We start from the raw sequence: 22,990 nt of genomic DNA, 5'->3' as shown, positions 1-22,990 counted from the left end.
TAATTGAAAAGGAGACAAACGGAAAGACATTCCATGCTAATGGATTGGAATAACAAATATTGTTAAAATAAACAAAGCAATTTACATATTTATACATTTAATGCAATCCCTATCAGCATAAACAATAAACAATGAATTTTGGAGTACTGAAAAGAAATAAAATTAAATTTAAAAAGAAGAAAAATACCACAAACATTTTTCACAGAGTTAGAACAAACAATCCTAAAATCTGTATGTAACATAAAAGACCCCAAATAGCCAAACACATCTTGAAAAAAGTAAAGCAAAGTTGACATCACAATTCCAGACTTCTAGTTATATTACAAAGCTGTCGTGATCAAAACATATGGTACTGGCACAAAAACGGACACACAGATTAATGGGAATAGAAAGAAAACCTGGACATGAACCCACAACTATACAGTCAATTAATCTTTGACAAAGTGGTAAAGAATATTCAGTGGGAAAAGGACAGTCTCTTGAATAAATGGTGTTGGGAAAACTGGACAGGAGCACGCAGAAGACTGAAACTGGATCACTTTCTTACAGCATATACAAAAATAAAATCAAAATGGATTAAAGACCTAAATGTGAGACAGGAAACCATCAAAATCCTCAGGAGAACACTGGCAATAATCTCTTTCTGACTAAATATGTCTCCTGAAGAGAAACAGAAGGAAAAATAAACTTCATCAAAATAAAAGCTTCTGCACAGTGAAGGAAACAATGAACATAACTAAAAGGCAATCTATGAAATGGGAGAAGATACTTGCAAATGATGTATCTGATAAAAAGTTACTATCCAAAGTATATTAATATATAAAGAATTTATACAACTGAACACTGAAAAAACAAATAATCTAATTAAAAAGTGAGAAGACATGAACAGACATTTTTCCAAAGATGACATACAGATGGCCAACAAACACATGAAAAGATGCAACATCACTCATGACCAGGGAAATACCAATCACAATGAGGTATCTCCTAACACCTGTCAGAATAGCTAAAATTAACAACACAAGAAACAACAGATGTTGGAAAGGATGTGGAGAAAGGAGAAGCCTCCTACACTATTGGTGGAAATCTAAACTGGTACAGCTATTCCGGAAAACATTATGGCGGTTCCTCAAAAAGTTAAGAACAGAACTACCCTAGGACCCAGCAACTGCACTACTAGGTATTTTACTAGGTATTTACCCAAAGGACACAAAAATACTGATTCAAAGGGATACATGAACCTCAATGTTTATAGCAGCATTATCAACAACAGTCAAACTATGGGAAAAGCCCAAGTGTCCATCAACTAATGCACAGATAAAGAATATATACACACACACATACATACCAATGAGTTATCACTCAACCATAAAAAAGAATGAAATCTTGCCATTTGCAAGGACATGGATGGAGTAGAGTGTACTGCGCTAAGTGAAGTAAGTCAGTTAAATACAAATACCGTATGATTTCACTCATAGTGGAATTTAAGAAATAAACAAAGCATTGGGGAGAAAAAAGAGAGGCAAACCAAGAAACAGACTCTTAACCAGAGAGAACAAACTGATGGTTGCCAGATGGGAGGTGGGTGGGGGACAGGGGAAATAGGTGATAGGGATTAAGGAGTGTACTTGTGATGAGCAGTGGGTATTATATAGAATTTCTGAATCACTAAAGTGTATACCTGAAACCAATATTATACTGTAATATTAACTACCTGGTATTTAAATAAAAACTTAAAATTTTTTTTAAAAAATGGTTTAGTATGTGGGGAAAACTAAATGAATACTAACTACATAAAATACACTCTTGTGATGTTGTAAATACATACATACACAATTAAATACAAAACAATTGCAAGTAGACTGGGAAAGAGAAAATGGAATTAAAGAATTCTAACGTTCTGCAATGTTCAGGAAGAAGATAAAACTACCAATTGACATTAAATTTTGGCAACTGAAGGATTTGTTACAATTTTTAGAGTAATCGCTAAAAGATTGTATTTAACTTACAACATAATAAATTTAAAAATTCAATAATGAAAAATAATCCAAAACTTGACAAGAAAGAAAGATAAAAGAAACAGAATATGCAAGACAAAAAGAAAATGTATGGTAAAATGATAAATTTTTAACCTTAAAATACCAACAATTAAATTAAGTGTAAATGAAGTATGTAAATGTTCCAATTAAAAAAAGAAAGGAGGGACACCTGGGTGGCTCAGTCAGTAAGCACCCAAATCTTAACTTTGGCTCAGGTCATGATCTCAGGGTGGAGAGATTGGGAACCCACACTGGGTTCCGCAGCCCTGGGCATGGAGCCTGCTTGGGATTTCTCTCTCTCTCCTTCTGCTTCTGCCTCCTCTCCCCCTCAAATAAGTAAATCTTAAATTTAAAAAAAAAAAAAAAAAAAAGGGTTTAGGGACACCCGGGCAGTTCAGTTGGTTAAGCATCAGACTCTTGGTTTCAGCTCATGTCATGATCTCACAGTCCCAGGATCTAGATCTAACCCCACAACTAGCTCAACACTAGCTCAAGCACAAAGTCTGCTTGTCCCTCTCCCTCTGCTCCCACCCCCACTATTTAGCATGGGTGTATACTCTCTTTCTAATAAAATATTTTTTTAAAAAAGGGGGGGTGGGTTTAAACAAGATTTTATGATGCTGTCCAACGTTGTGAAAAGAAGGGCCATACGTACCCCAATGTTCATAGCAGCAATGGCCACAACTGCCAAACTGTGGAAAGAGCCAAGATGCCCTTTAACAGATGAATGGATAAAGACAATATGGAATGGAATATTACACAGCCATCACAACGGATGACTACCCAACTTTTGTATCAACATGGACAGGACTGGAGGAGAGATAATGCTGAGTGAAATAAGTCAAGTAGAGAAAGTCAATTATCATGTGGTTTCCCTTACTTGTGAAGCATAAGGAATAACATGGAGGACATTAGAAAGAGGAAAGGAAAAGTGAATTGGGGTAAATCAGAGGGAGAGATGAAGTATGAGAGACTGTGGACTCTGAGAAACAAACTGAGGGTCTGGGAAGGGAAGAGGGGTGGGGGGATGGGTGAATCTGGTGGTGGGTATTAAAGAGGGCACGTACTGCATGGAGCATTGGATGTGGTGCATAAACAAGGAATCTTGGAACAGTGAAAAAAATTAAAATTAAGATGTTAAAAAAAAGATTTTATGATGTTTACAAGAGACACTAAACATAAGGATGCAGAAATACTAAAAGTAGGAGTAGAGAAAAAGACAAACCATAAAAAAAATCATAGAAAACACTAACTCCAAAAAGTTGCTATTATTAAAACTGCATAAAATAGACTTTACCAGATGAGAGGTTCACTTTGCAAATACAAGAGGTTCAAGTCATCAAGAAGATAAAATAAATGTAAATTTCTATGTAACTAAAAACACGGATTTAAAAAGTTCTATATGGCAAAAGCATAGAGAATACAAGGAAAAATAGACAAAATACCATAATCACAGTGGCAGATTTTAATACATCTCATTCATTAAATAATTAGATGAAGTACACAAAAATTAGTAAGAATTTAGAAATTATGAACAATCTGATATAAAGTTGATCCAATGGACATACATAGAACACTACACACCACAAATATGAAACAGACACTGTTTTCAAGCACACACAGAACATTTCCAAAAACTGACCATATAATGAACCCTAAAACAAATCTCAACAAATTTCAAAGGATTGAAATCATACAAAACATATTCATAGTGAAAATATAAGCTAGAAATCAGTTACAAAGTATAAATTAGAAAATATTCAAATGTTTAGGGGAAAAACTACTACTAGATAATCCATTGTTCAAAGAAAAATATCTTATTAGAAATTAGAAAATGTTGAAAGATGCCTGGGTGGCTCAGTGAATTAAGCATCTGGCTTCACCCAAGTCATGATCCCCGGGTCCTGGAAATGAGGCCTGCATGGGGCTCCCTGCTCAGTGGGGAGCCTACTTCTTTCTCTCTCTCCTTCTGCACCGTCTCCACACCCCACCCCTGTTAGTGCATCTCTCTCTCTCTTTCAAAAAAATAAGTAAAATCTTAAAAAGAAAAAAAAAGAAAGAAAGAAAGAAGAAAAAAGAAAGAAATTTGAAAATGTTTAGAACTGCCTGAATGAAAATGGGACATACTGAAACTCGCTGGATGCAGTTATAGTACATAAAGGGAAATTTATAGCCTTAAATCTATGTATAGAAAAGCGAAAAGGCTGAAAACAACAGAAGATTAAATTAAAAATGAGTGGAAATGATAAAGAACATAAAATAATCAAATTGAGGACAGACGTAAAATAGAGTTAACCTGAAATAACTAATGAAACTGACAAATTACCTACATATTGTAGGTTGGTAGGTAGGTAGGAAGGTTGAGGAAGTGCTTGAAAAGAATGGGGGCATGTCAAAAGGAAACAGGAGTCAACCTGAAGGAGCTCCAATGGCCAACTCCTGAAGAATTTGAGCCATAGAATGGTAACACAGAGCTATAACCCACTGAATAAAATAAATCCAAGAATCTAATAATGATATAAGTAATTTATAATTAAGTAAATAAATGGAGAAAAAGGCACAACTTTTCTTCAGAAGAATTACAATTCATTAGTACAGAAGGAATGAGAGAGATTTAAAAATCATCGTTAGACAAAAACCACAGCAGTAATTATCACAAGCAAGATCCACTGAAGACATATTGATAGCTAAAATCAGTGGGCAAAAGTTTGAGAAGAAACTAACTAGATATTAGCAAAGTCTGAAAGTGTTTTCCCCAAGATACTTATCAATTACAAAGAGAAAAACAGTAATTTTAGGATGGAGAAATCTGGCAGATACCACCTCAGTCCAGTGATTAAGGTTAACATCACCAGTAATACATTTATTGACATCATGTACCTCCCAATACAACCCACGGAGGAGGAAACAGCATCACTTATGTGGTATTCTTCCAAAAATATATAATCTCAATCTAATCATGAGAAAACATCAAATATGCCCAGATTGAGAGACATGCTACAAAATAATACTTATCACAAATGTCAAGGTCATCACTGTGCCTGGGTGACTCAGTTGGTTAAGTGGCTGTCTTTGGTTCAGGTGATGATCCCAGGGTTCTTGGATCAAGCCCCACATCCAGCTCCCTGCTCAGCAGAGAGCCTACTTCTCCCTCTCCCACCTCCTCTGCCTGTGTGCTCTCTCTATGCCAAATAAATAAGTAAATAAAATCTTTTAAAAAACAAAAATTTAAAAAAAAAAGTCAAGGTCATGAAAGACAAGAAAAGAGTAAGAAACTGCCATAACTAAATGCAATGTGGGAATCCTGAAACAGAAAAGGAACATTATAGGGAAAAATCTAATGAGCTCTCTGGTTTAGTTAGAAATATTATACCAAATTGAGTGAAAGATCCAGCTCAGGACATCAGAGCCTGAGCAGTATGTGGAGGGCCTAGGATACTCCCTGCCCTTATTGACAAGGGATATGTTCCAAGATGCCCAGGATGCCTGAAACTATGTATAGTACCAAACCCTATATAGCCAGTGTTTTTACCCATACATATGATAACATTTATTTATAAATTAGTAAGGGACTAACAACAATAACTACTAATAAAATAGAACAATTATAAGAATATACTATAATAAAAGCTGTATGACTGTGGTCTGTTCCTCACATACCTCTGTGCCCTAAAAATATCTTCATGTACTATACTCACCCTTTTTGTGATGATGGGAGATGATAAAATGTCTACATGATGAAATGAAGTGAATTAATACAGGCATTGTGAAGTAGCATTAAGCTACTACTGACCTGGCAATATGTCAGAAGGATCATCTGCTTCCAAAACTCAGTCACCTGTGGGTAATTGAAGCCACAGAAAGCAAAACTGTGCATGAGGTGGGACTACTATACATCATACCAACAGACAATGTGGCATGAGGCATCAAAACCCAAAACAGGATGAAGGAATCCACACAGTGGAGAAGTCCAGCATGAGGAGTCAGAGTGAATCCAAGAAAGGTGAACAGGGAGCCAACGTTGCAGGGAACACAATCAACCTGGCACAGGTTTCTAAGGCTGAGGGGAATAAGGATGACATTCACATAAGGAAATAGGTAATGATGGGGTACTAATTACATACAGAAGGATTGGCCAAATAAGTAGACATAACAAAGATAAAAGGTTTCTCACTTTAAGGGGCTGGAAAACAGTGTAACAAATGTGTAAGTGAGAAAACCAGAATGGTTTCTAGGAATAAGGTATTGATATTAACTCATAGTTTCAATATATAAGTAAACAAATACACATGGACATGAGTGCCTATGTATGTGCACATATGTATATAACATATATGTTTCCTAGCTATGAGAGGGCCTGGGTGCCATGACACCTAACAGCATCAAATACACCTACATGTTGACTTCTAAATACCACTCTCCATTAAAAGATACCAGGGCTTCTTAGAAAAATGGTTGACTATGGAACTAAATGAGTAAGGGAGAAAATAAGCCTGGAACAACTTTTTTTGGTGCCAGAAAGTAAGGCAGTAAGGGAATACTTTTTTGTGCCATAAAGTAAGGAAATATCAGAGAATTATAGGGAAATGTCAAAAGAACAAAGAAATCAGCTTAAAGGGAATTCTACTGGCCAAATTGAGGGCAATCTGGGCATCAAAATAAATAATGATAGTAAAGAATTATAGTCTTGTTGAGTAAAATAGGAAACCACATTTACTACTGATATACATAAACTAAAAGTCTGATGAGGAATGGGATAGAAGCATAGTTTCTAAATACTTTCCCACAAAATATTAATTAAGAAGGGAAAAAGATGAAATTTAACAACCTGGCAATACCACCTTAATGAGATGGTCAAAGTAAGTATCATCAGAGTGGGACAAACCCTGCAATAAGAACATAGAATCATTTCTGTGATCTTTGGGCCAAAGAGATATAATCTCAATCAAATAATGAAAAAAAAAATCCAAAAAAAAAAAAAAAAAACAAAAAAACCCAAACTTGGGGACATGATACAAAATAATTAACCTATAACCTTTAAAACTGTCAAGGTCAGGGGTACCTGGCTGGCTCAGCAAGTAGAACATGTGACTCCTAGTCTCAGAACTGTGGGTTCAAGCCCCATGTTGGATGTAGAGACTACTTAAAAATAAAATCTTAAAAAAAAAAATGTTAAGGTTATAAAAGTCAAGGAAAGACTGTGGAACCATTCCAGACTGAAAGAGACTAAAGAGATGTGAAAACTAAACATAAAATGTGATGCTGAACCAGATCCTATTGCTATAAAGGACATTACTGGGACACCTGGAGAAATTTGAACACAATCTAAGGATTAGAAGGCATTAATGCATCAGTGTTAATTTCCTGATTTTAGTGGTTATATAGTGTGTATACCAGAAAATTTCCTTATCTGCAGGAAATATAAAGCATTCAGGGGTGATGGGACATTAATTTAGTAATTTATTCTCAATCTGGGGGGGGGGGGTGTGTACAGTACTTGCTACTTTTCTTTAAGTGTAAGATTGTTTTAAATTTTTAAAAATTATATTTAAAACTATGATAAATCAAAGAATATATGAGTAAATGGAAATACCATTTCAAGGATTGGAAAAATTCAATACAGCAACATACTCAAATTAACCTATAGATTAAAAGCAGTGCAAATTAAAATTTCAAAAGGTATTTTTAGAATTTGTCAAGCTGATTCTAAAATACAAATGCAAGATGGTATAAAGATAAAGAACAACAAAGGGTTTCTGGAAAACACAGAACCATTTCTAGATGGTTTACTGTACCAAATATAAAGTCATATTATAAGGCTATAGTAATTAAGAAAAAGTGGTTTTAGAGCATGGACAGATTAACACACCAAGGAAACAGAGTAGAGCCCAGAAACAGGCCCACTCATATACACAGACCCTTGAGTTGTGTAAATGTGGCACCAAACACCAGTTAAGTAACAATCTTTTAATATGTGGTGGTAGGACAGTATGGGGAAAAAATGAAACCTGACCCTACCTTGTACTACACACAAAAATTAATTCCAGGTGATTCCTTTATTCTTAACTGCAAAAGAACAACAAAGTTTCCAGAAAGTAAAACAGGAGAATACCATCATAATTTGGGAAGAGAAAACTGCTTCTTAAACAAGACACAGAACTTCTAATTATAAAGAAAATGACAGATAAATTTAACTACATCAAACTTAAGAATTTTAGTTCATCAAAAAACATCATTTAGATAATGTCATAGTAAGCCACTGTGACATATGGAGTTAAAGAACATGAACCCTAAATCCAACCCTGAGCTTTGGCAGTTTTTAACCATATAATTTGCAACAAGGTACTTAATCTTTTCTAAGCCTCGCTGTTCTCATTTGTAGGATGACAGTAACAGTGTCTACTACATAGGGTTATTGAAGAGATTAAATGAGTTAATACAAATACAACACTTAGACAGGTAAATGACATAAGGTAAGTGCTTAATAAGCATTAAACTATTATTAATATTATTGCAGAGCATGTTAATTGATTAACAAATCAATGATCTAAATCCTGATTTAAAGGAGCTCAAAAGAGAGATTTGTATTTAGCTGTATAAATACATGGCTTATGCCACCAACAGAGCAAGTGAATAAAAAATCAGGGAGCTCCTTGAGGAGTTAAGTCATAGAATAGAATTAGGTTGTTAAGTAGAGAAGGATAAGGACATCTTGAAAGAGGAAACAACACTAACAATGTTAATGAAACACTGAGACATGAAAAAGGTGTATTTGGGAAACTGGTCTGAATGTGTCTAGAATGTTGGACTCCTTTGGGAAGGACAAAATGATGAAAGATTAGGATCCCAGCCCAACGAGTATAAACAGACTTTATCTTTAAGAAATGGAAAGCTTGGGGGGCGCCTGGGTGGCTCAGTGGGTTAAGCCCCTGCCTTCAGTTTAGGTCATGATCTTAGGGTCCTAGGATTAAGCCCTGCATTGGGCTCTCTGCTCGGCAGGGAGCCTCCTTCTCCTCTCTTTCTACCTGCCTCTCTGCCTACTTGTGATCTCTCTCTGTCAAATAAATAAATAAAATCTTAAAAAAAAAAAAGAAAGAAAGAAAGAAAGAAAGAAAGAAAGAAAGAAAGAAAGAAAGAAAGAAAGAAAGAAAGAAAGAAATGGAAAGCTCAGGGGCACCTGGGTGGCTCAGTTGTTAAGCATCTTACTTAGGCTTAGGTCATAATCTAGGGTCCTGGGATCAAGTCCCACATCGGGCTCCCTGCTCAGCAGGAAGCCTGCTTCTCCCTCCCCAGCTTCCCCTGCTTGTGTTCCCTCTCTCACTGTCTCTCTCTGTCAAATAAATACAATATTTTAAAAAAGAAGAAGAAGAAGAAGAAATGGATAAGCCCTTAAAATGTTCAAGCTTGAGACTGACATGATCTAATCTGCGGATCAGCAACATCAATCTGGCAGTACTGTGGAGAATGAAAAATGGGGCAAAACTGGAGGGGGCCACACCAGTTAGGAGATGGTTGTTAAGAGTAAGGCCTGAACTGAGAGTAATGGCTGGGACATGACAACAGGTGCCATTCTCACGGCATCAGGCCACCAAATAGCAATCATCTTTAAATCTGCCACCCCTCGAAAATGAAAGCAGATACAAGGCTCATAAGATTCTTCCTTGATACAGTCCCTTTCTATATCCTTACTTTCATTTCCTCCTGACTACATGCTCACTCAAGAACTCATTTAGTCTTATGTCTGTAAACAAAGTATCATCACAAATGTAGTACATGTGCTATAATCTGCTACCTCCAAAGCAGCCTGCACACCTCACTAGCTTATACTGAAATGCTCTTTATAAAAAACCTCAACATTCTACCATATTCTACAGAATTCACATAACCTCCCTGTTAGTAAAATCCCTCCACATCTTCCATTTCATGCTTGTTTTATATGAACCAAAATATCTTCTCTAAGACCTCTAAATACTCTAAAAATCTTCCTGATCATGGAATACTTTGTCTCTCCTTTAATCTTAACATTTACTCTACCCTCCTCCTATGTATTTAAATACCACAAACCTCAGAAGTCCTAGTTCTCCTCCATGAAACCTTACAAATCTAGTCCAGCAGCAGTACTCTTTTTCACCTTAGAACTCCTAGAAGACTTACAAATGCTAATGCATCACCCAATTATTCTTCAATCAAGTATTTACAGGCAAACTATAAAATTTAATCTTAACCCCCCACACACTGCTATTTACACTTTTCATGTGTTTAAGTTTCATCTCTATGATAAGATTTTAGGTCTTCTGATTATATTAACCATCGTGTTTAACACAGTATTAGATCTATCCTTCCATCCTTCTGTCCATCTATATCCACCCAACATTCATTCAGAAACTATTGTATACCAAGTACTGTCAGAAAACTGGAGATATAAGTCAAATAAGACCCCGTCCCTATCTATACAAAACATACATTCAAATGACAGGGAGAAATATATGTCAAATGACAACTGCTACTACACAGAATGACTGAGTAAATCTGTGTAAGCAGAGTCCAAGAACCTACCCCAAGGGGTGTATGTTTATGGACATGAACTCAGGGAAGGCTTCTGGAGCAAGGAGATTAGGTCAAGTTTTTAAAAGTAAGAATTAGAGGCAAGGTGTGGGTGTGTGGCGAAGGAGTGGAGAAAGAAGGACAGGGAGTTTGGCGAAGAAGAGGGAGAAGGGATATGTGAAGGGGGCGGGCATTGACAAGGGAGGCATTCAAAGGTAAAAAGGACAGAATAAGCAAAGGTAACCATGTGGCAAATTACTGTATGATAATATAGAGCTAAATGTCAGAAAATATAGCCCAAGGGTACTTGGGTGGTTCAGCTGGTTAAGTGACTACCTTTAGCCCAGGTCATGATCTCAGTGGGATCAAACTCCATGTGGGACTACCTCCTCAGCAGGAAGTCAGTCGGCTTCTGCTTCTCCCTCTGCCCCTCCACCCTCTCCTGCTCTCGCTCTCTCTCTTTCAAATTTATCAATAAAATCTTTTTAAAGAGAAAATATAGCCCACGCTTTGCTACTTTTTTTCTAGTGTTGACATTAGCAAGTCACGCATCTGAATACTCATTTTACCATCTTCAAATTGGAGGCTTACTGGCATAAAGATAAGCATATAGACCAATGGAAAGGAAGAGAGAGCTCAATTTGCATGTGTGGCCAAATGATTTTTGACAAGAGTGCCGAGACTACAAATGGGGAAAAGTCAGTCTCTTCAACAAATGGTGCTGGGATAACTGGATATCCACATTTTAAAGAATGAATTTGGACTCCTACCTTACACCATATGCAAGAAATTAACAAACTAGATTAAATCCAAGACCTAAAACTATTAAACTACAAGAAAACAGAAAGAGAAGGCTTCAGAACACTGGATTTGGCAAGGAATTCTTGGATATGACACGAAAAGCATAGGCAACAAAATGAAAAAAAGAGACAAATGGAATTACAACAAACTTAAAAAAATTTCTGTGCAAAGGAAACAACTGAAAGAAAAAAATGAGAATGAGAGAAAATAACTGCAAATCATGTATCTCATAAGGGGTTAACATTCATAATATGTAAGAACTTCTATAACTCAACAACATAAAACAACTCAATTTAAAAATGGACCAGGGACTTGACTTGACATTTCTCCAAAGAAGACACTCAAGTACTGTCCAATAAGTACATGAAAGGATACTCAGCATCACTAACCATTAAGGAAATTAAGGCCAAAACCACAATGAGATATCACCTCACACCTACCAGGATGACCACTATAAAAAGAACAAAATATTAAGTAATGAGGGTGCAAAGAAGCTGGAATCCTTGTACCCTGTTGGTGGGAATATAAAATAGCAGAGCCATTATGGAAAACAGTATGAAGGTTCCTCAGAAAATTAGAAACAGAATTACTACATGCTCTAGTAATTCCATTACTGAGTATTTATCCAAAGAATTCAAAATAGAATGTCAAAGAGGTATTTGCAAATCCACAACACATTATTCACAAGAGCCAAAAGGTGAATGCAACCTGTCATTGACAGATAACTACATACAGAAAATGCAGAATGCACATGCCATGGAATATTATGCAGCTTTTAAAAAGGAGGAAGTCTTATCACAAACCACCACATGGATCATCCTTGAGGATGTCATGCTAAGCAAATGAAGCTAATCACAAAGGAAACTACTATAGGATTTTATTCATATGAATATCTAAAATAGTCTGAATAATAGAAACTAATTAAAAATGTGGTTATCAAGGGTTAGGGAGAAGAGGGAGGAGGTATTAGTATTTAGCAGGTATGGTGTCTCAAGACAAAAAGCAGGGGTTTTTTTTTAACTAATTTTTTACAACAATGTGAAAATACTGAACACTACTAAACTGTACATTTAAAATGATTAAGATAAATTTAACATTATGTGTTTTTTATGATAATTATAAATGAAATTGGAAGCTTGGACTCAATCATCCGTTCTACCTGAAAATTCAATACTCTATTATTCTGAATAACCTGGCTCACATTCTCCCATTCTCCCATGAGTCAGTAAACAAATCTCTACCCCACTGGATCTAATATGAAAAATATCCTGTGTATATGAAGAACCAATAAATGTCTGGTTATTATTTAATCATAATAAATTATTTATATGAAGAATAAAAATATAGCTATGATATGCACAATTCACAAAACACCTGCAAAGGCAGTTCTCTAAAAGTGATATTAAAGCTATACAATTTGAGGGACGCCTGGGTGGCTCAGTTGGTTAGGCAGCTGCCTTTGGCTCAGGTCATGATCCTAGCGTCCTGGGATCGAGTCCCATATCGGGCTCCTTGCTCCGCAGGGAGCCTGCTTCTCCGTCTCACTCTGCCTTCCACTCTGTCTGCCTGTGCTCGCTCTCGCTCGCTCTCTCTGACAAAAAAAAAAAAAAATCTAAAAAAAAAAAAAAAAAAAAAAAAAAAAAAAAAAGCTATACAATTTGAGTGAACCCTTGCTAAAAGGGCCCTAAATTTAATAAATTAGTTAAAACAACTTATAAATAGTGCATTATTTTTCCCAAATGTGTAGATAGGTTACTCTCCCTCCTTTTAAAGTTCATTTATTTTTTAATCTCTATACCCAACATGGGACTTGAACCCATGACCCTGAGATCAAGAGTCAAATGCTCCTATGACTGAGCCAGCCAGGTGCCCAAACTCTTCCCCTTTTTATAATATTATTTATACATTCAGTTTATCTCTAAAATTTCTTCTCTAACATCTATGCCTCCTCTTCATTACCTTTTTCAAACTCTTTCCATTCTCTGAGCTAGAAGGTTACAAATTTTGTTTGACCCACGATAAGATATACATTTGGGGGCACCTGGGTGGATCAGCTGGTTAAGCGCCTGACTTGATTTTGGCTCAGGTCATGATGTCAGGGTCGTGAGATTGAGTCCAGCGTCATGCTGCATGCCCAGCAGGGAATCTGCTTAAGATTCTCTTTCTCCCTCTCCCTCAGCCCCTCCCCGCATTCACTCTATCTAAAAAAATAAATAAATCTTTAAAAAAAAATAGACTTTGTGACCATGACCCAGTTCCACAATACATATACACATATATGTGTACATAAAGATATACATATAAAACTGAAACATTAGTTTCACAAGAAAATGTCTGCTCTAACTACCATGCCATACACACTGACATCTCCTCTGTGTAGTATCTCACTTTTTAAAAAATGCTCATCTCCACAGTTTGGAAAACACTGCCCTTAGCCACCCAATGTCCCACAAAGCTACTGCTGTCCAGCATCTCTTAGGCAGCACAGTACAAAAGCCAGGAAGGTTGGTTCTGATACCTACTTTTGCCCTTATTCAGCCAGACCTTGACCAAGTTACTTAAAATCTCTAAGGTTTATAATCTAAGTATGATGATATTACCTATGGGAATGATAATAGTAGCTAGACCTTATAAGGCTGTTGTGATGTTTAAATAAGATTATTGAGTTGCGCAGCGGAAGTGTGCTGGGCCCATAAATAAGATTATTAATCTGGGGGCACATGGTTGGCTCAGTAGGTTAAAGCCTCTGCCTTCAGCTCAGGTTGTGGTCCCAGGGTCCTGGAATCAAGCCCTGCATCAGGCTCTCTGATTGGCAGGGAGCCTGCTTCCTCCTCTCTCTCTGCCTGCCTCTCTGCCTACTCGTGATCTTTGTCTTTCAGATAAATAAATAAAATCTTAAAAAAAAAAAAGATTATTAATCTGTATACTACTTATGATAGTGGCTTACATATACTAAAATATGAATATATTATTATTACAAATAGCCTCAAGAGAAAATTCTATTAATAATCTACTAAATGGGGCACCTGGGTGGCTCAGTGGGTTAAGCCTCTGCCTTCAGCTCAGGTCATGATCTCAGAGTCCTGGGACAGAGCCCCTCATCAGGCTCTCCGCTCGGTGGGGAGCCTGCTCCCCTCTTTCTCTCTGCCTGCTGCTCTACTTGTGATCTCTCTCTCTCTGTCAAATAAATAAATAAAATCTTAAAAAAATACTCTAATAAATGATTAGCTAGAGTAAAAGATTAGGGAAGGGATCATTCTAATTCCTAATTCCTAATAATGCCTACCTTATATACAGAAACAATATAAGGTGCACAGAAGGAAAAACAATACTCATTTGGTAAATAAAATACTTACATTTTCAGGATTCTGTAATCTTTGCTCTTTATTATGTATCTATTCACATTTCCTACATTATAGACATTTGAAGCAGATATTTTTAAAATACATTTTAAGACAAGTTTCCAAAATTCTTATACTTTGCCATTCCTGAGGCACTGCTCAGGAATCTGTCCTCTTATGCTCACATTTTCTACTCCATTAAGGTATATGACAACTGCAAATACATTACTGCCTATCTGCAAAAGGAAGGGGTTATTTGCCCGTTTTGTAACTGGAGTAAAAAGAAGAATTAGACTCTAAAATCAGGAAGGTCTTGTTTTCTCTGCAAGTTATTGTGAAATAAAAACATTATATAAAAAACATGTTTACAAGATTAAGTGCTAAGACACTCCTCAAGTATCTACTGAGCTCCAATATGAATCAGGTACTGTGTTACAGATGTAAGCAAGGAGAAGACACCATGATCTGAATTCATTTATCCTGAAAGTACAATCACTAGGCTGGGTAGCACATTGTTGAGTGAGATGTTATCTTTACCCATTCTGGCAACCTCTAATATCTGCTTACTGGAAACATATTCATTCTTCCGAAATGTCACCTTCTCTACATATGTTGTTCATGATAGGAGGACCTGCTTTCTCTTTCCTTAAGTGTCTTCAAATATTCCAGTATTCAGGTAGTATATAAATACATGCCATATACCAGCTATTGTCTCAGGCATTAGGGGCACACTTTGAACCATAGTTAGTAACTGTATTCCAGCAATAACAGGGTCCAAATCTGCCTCTTTCCTACTCACTTCCCAACATATTCCTCCAGGAGCCACTATAATCAGTTTTATGGTAATTAATGCTCACATGAGTCACACTTCCCAGACTTTCCTCAAGTTCCCCCCTCAGCTGAAATGCTTGAGTCTTATCTCTGTGTAAATAATCAAAGCTAACTCTATTGAGTACTTAATTTGTATTAATATAGTCTAACTCATGTCTAAACAAATACATGTATGGTGCGCCTGGGTTAAGTGGGTTAAGTCTCTGCCTTCAGCTCAGGTCATGATCTCAGGGTCCTGGTATCGAGCCCCTAGATCGCAGTGGGCCTCTGCTCAGCAGGGAGAGTGCTTCCCCCCACCCCACCCCCAGTGCCTCTCTGCCTACTTGTGATCTCTGTCAAATAAATAAAATCTTTAAAAAAAATAACATGTATTAACTAATTAAATCCTCACAACTATGTGAGATAAGTATTATTATTATCCTTATTTTCCAGAATATAGAAACAGAAAAGTTTAGTATTTTGCAATGACATAATACCCAGAAAGCAGCAAATACAAATGAAATCTCTAGGCTTCAAGCAATCCGACCTCTGTTAAATAAGTCTCATTCCATGTCCCTTTTGCTAGACAAAGTCCTTCTTAAGATATAACAATATAAACCTTTCCACACTTTGGAGACAGTATATAGAGCAGAAAGAACAAAAGCGAAAAATTCTAGTCCAAAAACTTGGGTCTGAGTCCAACTTTTACTACTTTTGTGTCCACCTGAGGAGTAGAGTATTTAACACCTCTGAGTTGTACACACAAATTTCAAGAGGTTAGTATCACCAACTATCTCAAAGACTTACTGTGAAAACAAGATGAAATAAGATATATAACAACACCAGGGTCCAATGAGGTCAAGGCATTCTTAGGGCAAAGCTACTTTCATGACAGTACTAACAGGTTATCTGTGTTTGTCACTGTGTTGACATTTGTGCTGATGGTGCAAGAGCAATAGTGATAAAACTGCCAGCAACTTAGCACAAATGGGGGCCATGGCTCCAAGCTGAACTGGCAGTTTTTATATTTTTTACCACCATTTTTTACTTTTAAGAAAAAAATTCCTGTTTACTTAAGAATGCTCCTGAAAAAAGAAACATTATTAAATCTTACCCTTACATATATGCTTTATAACAGTCCATATGACAGAGACTATGCACAAGCACTTCTGCTTACCAAAGTGTAATAATTATCTCAAGGAAAACTACCTGTGTAATTGTCTGAGTTATAAACTAAGTGGCACTTTTCTCATAGAACAGCATTTGTAGAAAGAACAACTGACAAACTGTATTATTCAGATTGAGGTACTTGGCAGACACTTACCTGAAAGGATGGAAATAAACCTGTCATTTCGGGGAAAAGTGAGAGAAGGGGTTGCCAATTATAAAATCCAGGCTTTCAAGCAAATATTAGAGGTGTTTTTTTTTAACTTTTTCTTTTTTTTTTTATTTAATTTCTTTTCAGTGTAACAGAATTCATTGTTTATGCACCATACCCAGTGCTCCATGCAATATGTGCCCTCCATAATATCCACCACCAGGCTCCCCCAACCTCCCACCCCCGCCCTTTCAAAACCCTCAGATTATTTTTCAGAGTCCATAGTCTCTCATGGTTCATCTCCCCCTCCAAAATATTAGAGTTTTTAAAAACCTGTATTTGCCAGCCACCATGACCTTGACAGATTTTTCAATACTTAACAGCCTTTTTCTAGTGAGTTTAAGGCAGTATCAACAAATGTGATTCTTTATGTCACATAATGGTATGTGTCAATATTTGTAAGATCCATGTATGACAAATGCACGATGTTATAAATCGTACTTAGGGTAAAAGATCCATTCAACGTGTCAGACAGATGAATGGATTTTAATGTTAACAGAGTATTTTCATATGTAAATTTCACTGTTATAGTTTAATAAACTATCACCTATTGAGTTTTGGTGAACTATAAAAAGAGTATTCACATTACCCAAAGGCTATTAAAATACTCCTCCTTTTCTAACTATGTATCAGTATGAGACTGTATTTTCTTCATAGACTTCAACCAAAACACATCAGAAAAGACTTAATACAGAAACAGGTATGAGAATCCAGTTATCTTCTATTAAGATGGACATTAAAAAGATTTACAAAAATGTAAAACAATATATCATTCTTCTCTTTTGTTTGGGAAAATGGTTATTTTCTCATAAAATGTTATTAGTATAATGGATTTGTTACTGATTATTTTTAAGTAAATACATAATTTTTTAAGTCCCTCAGTTTTAATTTCTAACCTGGTACATATCAATATATATAACCCAAATAATAAGTTTTTGGAGTCCTCAATAAGTTTGTATAGTGGGCCTGACACCAAAAGATTTGACAAACACTGGTGTATAATATATATAACATCTTAACTGATTACATATTGATTGCTTATTCCACTAAAATGTAAGCTCCTAGAAAGCAGAAGCTTGTCTTATTTGTTGTATCTCTAGCACTTAGCAAAGTATCTTGCACATTTTATAGATACTATTATATATTTATTCATGGATACATGATTAATGACTGGACTGATACTGAATAAAAGATTCCACTTAGATAACTGGGTGGTTCAAGGTGCCACTGACTGTAATTTTTAACAAGTTTGGACAGGTTGGGTAGTCAGAGGGTCTTTTTTTAAAGAAAGTAGTAAAGAGGTATATAGAGAGAAAAACCAATTCACATAACTCTAAATCTAAAGTAACCTAAGCCAGTATTCTGATACTCAAGTTTAAGAGACATAGTTTTAAATAATCTGCTTACCATAATAACAGCAATGGTGAGATCAAAGAAAAATCTATGTACACTTCTATCAAGGCATCTGTATCAATATAATACCTGTTTGTTTGTATTACATTTACCTGAGGTTTAAGATGGAATCTGATATTCTCAAAGTATAACATGTTCTTAGCAACTAATAAATATTTACAAGACAAATGATAATTCATCTCAAATGACACATTTTCAATGATGTCTCCTGACCAGCATAAAAAAACGCCCCCCACCCCAGACCAGCATGGCCAATTCCCTATATCCTGCTCTACCTTTTTTCCCCTCCAGCAAACTGGCTCCTTCTAACAAATGTATGTATATGTGTATATTTATTATTTATAATCTGTCTCTTGTCACTAGAATATAAGCTCCACCAAGGAAAGGATCTTTATTTACAGATATAACCCAAACCCTGAGAACCATCCCAGGCAAACAAGTGTTCAATAAACATCCATTGATTTCATTACTCAATATATGGTTCCACTTTCATATCTGAAATCTAAAAATAGGTTTACGTTCCTAAAAAATCATTATTTCTGGGGTTATGGACATTGGGGAAGGTATGTGCTATAGTTGAGTGCTGTGAAGTGTGTAAACCTGGCGATTCACAGACCTCTACCCCTGGGCTAATAATACATTATATATTAATGAAAAAATAAAAAATTTTAAAAAGATTCAATTTTTTTAAAAATCATTACTTCTGGGCGCCTGGGTGGCTCAGTGGGTTAAGCCGCTGCCTTCCGCTCAGGTCATGATCTCAGGGTCCTGGGATCGAGTCCCGCATCGGGCTCTCTGCTCAGCAGGGAGCCTGCTTCCCTCTCTCTCTCTCTGCCTGCCTCTCTGTCTACTTGTGATTTCTCTGTCAAATAAATAAAATCTTTAAAAAACAAAAAACAAAACATTACTTCTGCTTAGTAACCTTTAAAGCTGCACAATGGACTCCCTCAAAGATCTGGAAACAGTTTTAGCTAAAATTTCCAAACTGTTGAATAAAACACAAGCAAATATTTACAAAAGTGTTTCATCCCCACAACTTCTGCTTTGACTATCTGAAGGAATACTGTTGTTTCTTCTGGACAGAGTCAGCATTGTATTGGGCAACTCTCTGATTCAGTCAAAACAGTGAAAATAAAATGTAGATTAATGGGTTCTTTTTAATTTATTCTATAATCACGTGCTTTTTTAAACTTTATTTTTTCAGTGTTCCCAAGATTCATTTTTTCATGCACCATACCCAGTGCTCCATGCAATATGTGCCCTCCTTAATACCCACCACCAGGTTCATGTAACCCCCCACTCTCCTCCCCTCCAAACCCAAACAAATTTGTTTCTCAGTATCCACAGTCTCTCATGGTTCGTCTCCCGCTCCGATTTCCCCCAACTCACTTCTCCTCTCCATCTCCCAATGTCCTCCATGTTATTATATCTTGTGCTCCATAAGTAAGTGAAACCGTACTAATCACATGCTTTTAAGTCAACTTATTCCTGGCAAATGAAAATCCTCCCCAAATTTATATGTAAATATATCCTAATAATTTTATTTTTTGAAGATTTTATTTATTTGAGTGAGAGAGCACACAAGAGAGGGTAGGGTCAGAGGAAGAAGCAGACGCTCCACTTAGGGAACCTGATGTGGGCCTCAATCCTGGGACTCCAGGATCATGACCTGAGCCAAAGACAGTCGCTTAACCAACTGAGCCACCCAGACACCCTCTCCTAATCATTTTAGCTCCAGCAGAAGGTGTTTCCCAACAACTTTAACTCTAGGTTTTAGTAATGGGGTCACTATCCCTTACCTTGAATTTAAAAAAATTAGGATATGAGTTTTCAATCTTTAAGACTTATAATACTGGGGGTATGGGCTGGGGCTTAGGAATAAAGGGTTTTAGAGAGCTCACCCAGACATCATAAGGAGGGTACTTTGCAGAACAGAGATGAGAACAAAGGAGAGAAGAAGTTAAAAATGATAGTCATAAAACTACAAAGAAAGAAATAAGACTTGGACTCTGGGATAGAGAGGGTAGACAGACGGGATAGAGAAAAGTAGAATTCAATGGACACGGTGACTCAGTCATGTAGGGAGAATGCAGAAAATGCAGATACAGAGAAAGTGTATTTGGTTATACTTTCTCTGTATCTGCATCTCTTTCTTTGTATAAATTTGGTTAATTGGGTAAGTAAAAGTGCTAGTCCACAACACAGAGGATATAGAAAGAAAAATAGGTTGGGAATGATAGGCTGAAAAATTTTATTTTGGGTTTGAAAAGACTCAGATTCAATTAATTCTGAAATTTGGTAAATCTGGCCTCCTAAAGAATCTTACTATCGAAAGTTCTATTGAGTTTATTGATTATCAGTCAGTACTCAAATATATTTTGCTAGAAAATAAATCCCTTCTCCAGTGGAAGCTAAAAGTAGAATACATCTTTATAATACATTCTGGGGAAGAGAAGGGAGAGAGAGAGAAGGGATAGAGGGTGATTTTGCGAGGGTTGAAGCCAAGTATCCATTTATGAAGAGACTGAGAAGAAATATAAAACTTCAAACATATTTTCACTGATTGCCAAGGGTAAGTGTTACTCAGAAAGGAAGAATGGTGCTACATAATCACTGAATTTTTGGCTTAGGCAATGAAAGAAAAGAGTGAAAGAAGTTAATATATGTTAGAAAATTCATAAGAAAATTAAAGCAAAGCAATAAAGTATATCTACAAGAAAAGAGCGTTTGCTACTTATTCTTTTGTCCACTTCCAAGGCAAACAAGGCCAAAATAGATGTAGTCTAACAAAATGAAAGAATCATATTAATAACACACTATCATGATTGATTTATGTTACTTTAAGTAAAATGCTTCACAAGTTTTTCAAAAATAGGGATTATTCCTGCACACTGTGGATAGGAAGCCCTTTAATACTTAAAGAAAAGGTGCTAGTGTATCCTTAGATATAAAGTATAGTTGAGGCCCTTCTACATTATAATCTTAAAATATTCCTAGTGAATAACTTTTCTAAAAAGACTTCATTCTTTGCCCCCAGTAGTTCTCCAAGGAATTTTGCTCAGGCAGCGAGATCCCTAAAGCTACCTCCTTCTTTCCCTGTACTTAGCTATAAGCTGTTAATATACTATCTTCACTGTTCTTCAGGGAAGCATGTATTTCCAGACCAAGACTGAAGTATAATCTCAGACATAAACTCACATTCCACAGGCTTTAACTCCATCCTATAAAACACAATCTAGATATAGCAAAATGTCACTAATTCAGCTGTCCTTACAATTTATGACTTATATTTGTAATAATTTATAGCATGTCACTATGTTTAAACCAATTCACTAAGTACAAAGAGTAAATAACATTAAAAGAAATTCTTATGGGGGTGCCTGGATGACTCAGTGGTTAAAGCCTCTGCTTTAAGCTCAGGTCATGATCCCGGGGTCCTGGGATCGAGCCCCGTCGGCTCTTCCTCCTCTTCTCTCTGCCTGCCTCTCTGCCTACTTATGATCTCTGTCAAATAAATAAATTAAAAAAAAAATTCTTATGATGACAAATCATTAAAAAAAAAAAAATCAGACAGTGTCAGCTTAGTTCTAGTATCTATACATAAAACTAAAAAGGGCATTTCTTTCCAAACAGCCTATACCTCAGATTTACTTCTCTCTGTCCACCATGAACCATCCTGTCCACATGACTAGAACTACATGTTGTGCTTATAGAATTACCTTGATTTATCTCATTTACATAAAAATGTAGATTCCTAGGGGCACCTGGGTGGCTCAGTGGATTAAGCCTCTGCCTTCGGCCCAGGTCATGATCTCAGGGTCCTGAGATGGAGCCCCACATCGGGCTCTCTGCTCAGCAGGGAGCCTGCTTCTGCCTCTCTCTCTGCCTGCCTCTCTGCCTAGTTGTGATCTCTCTCTCTCTCTGTCAAATAAATAAAATCTTTAACAAAAAAAAAAAGTAGATTCCTAAAAGGAAAGGACTCCATTTGATTTATATTCTTAAATTGTGCAAGATGGCTACAAACCCATAGACAGAAAAATGGTCAAGAGTCAATGCACATACTTCAAACAGTTATATTCTACTCATAGTCTTTCCATTACTCTGTGCAAATAAAAGTCAAGACACTGCTCTCCACTTATCTGAGAGATTGTTTTCAAGTCTAAATCACTGGTCTTGTGACTCTTTTTATTTTATTTATTTAAAAAAAGATTTTATTTACTTATTTGACAGAGAGACACAGCGAGAGAGGGAACACAAGCAGGAGATGTGGAAGAAGGAGAAGCAGGCTTCGCACCAAGCAGGGAGCCGGAGGTGGGGCTCAATCCCAGGACTCGGATTATGACCTGAGCAGAAGGCAGATGCTTAACCAGTTGAGCCATCCAGGCACCCCCTGGGACTCCTTTTAAAGGAAGGTTGTTTTCTCAGGAATCTGAAGCTCTGAAGCTTCCTTCAGTAGGATAATTCCACATATTTTTCCTTAACAATTACATTTACCTCTGCTATATTCCAAAATTATACTTTCATCCAACAACTGCATTTATGCGGCTATATTCCAAAACTATACTTTCATCCAATAAAATACTTACTGAGTGCATACATATCCACAGCAGGTAGACACTGGTGACAGAGCATTAAAAAAGACACAGTCCTGGATACATCTGTCA

General features: G+C 36.4%; 1 protein-coding gene across 5 annotated transcripts in view; it reads right to left on the bottom strand.

The window, feature by feature from the left end:
• OSBPL9 (oxysterol binding protein like 9) overlaps positions 1 to 22,990 on the bottom strand; it is a 168,419-nt gene that overhangs the window by 75,686 nt on the left and 69,743 nt on the right. The window lies entirely within an intron of this gene.

Source organism: Mustela nigripes, chromosome 14 (genome assembly GCF_022355385.1).
Source record: "Mustela nigripes isolate SB6536 chromosome 14, MUSNIG.SB6536, whole genome shotgun sequence".
NCBI classification, from domain to species: Eukaryota; Metazoa; Chordata; class Mammalia; order Carnivora; family Mustelidae; genus Mustela; species Mustela nigripes.
Note: the sequence above shows the minus strand (reverse complement) of the source record. Positions and strands in the feature narration are given on the sequence as shown.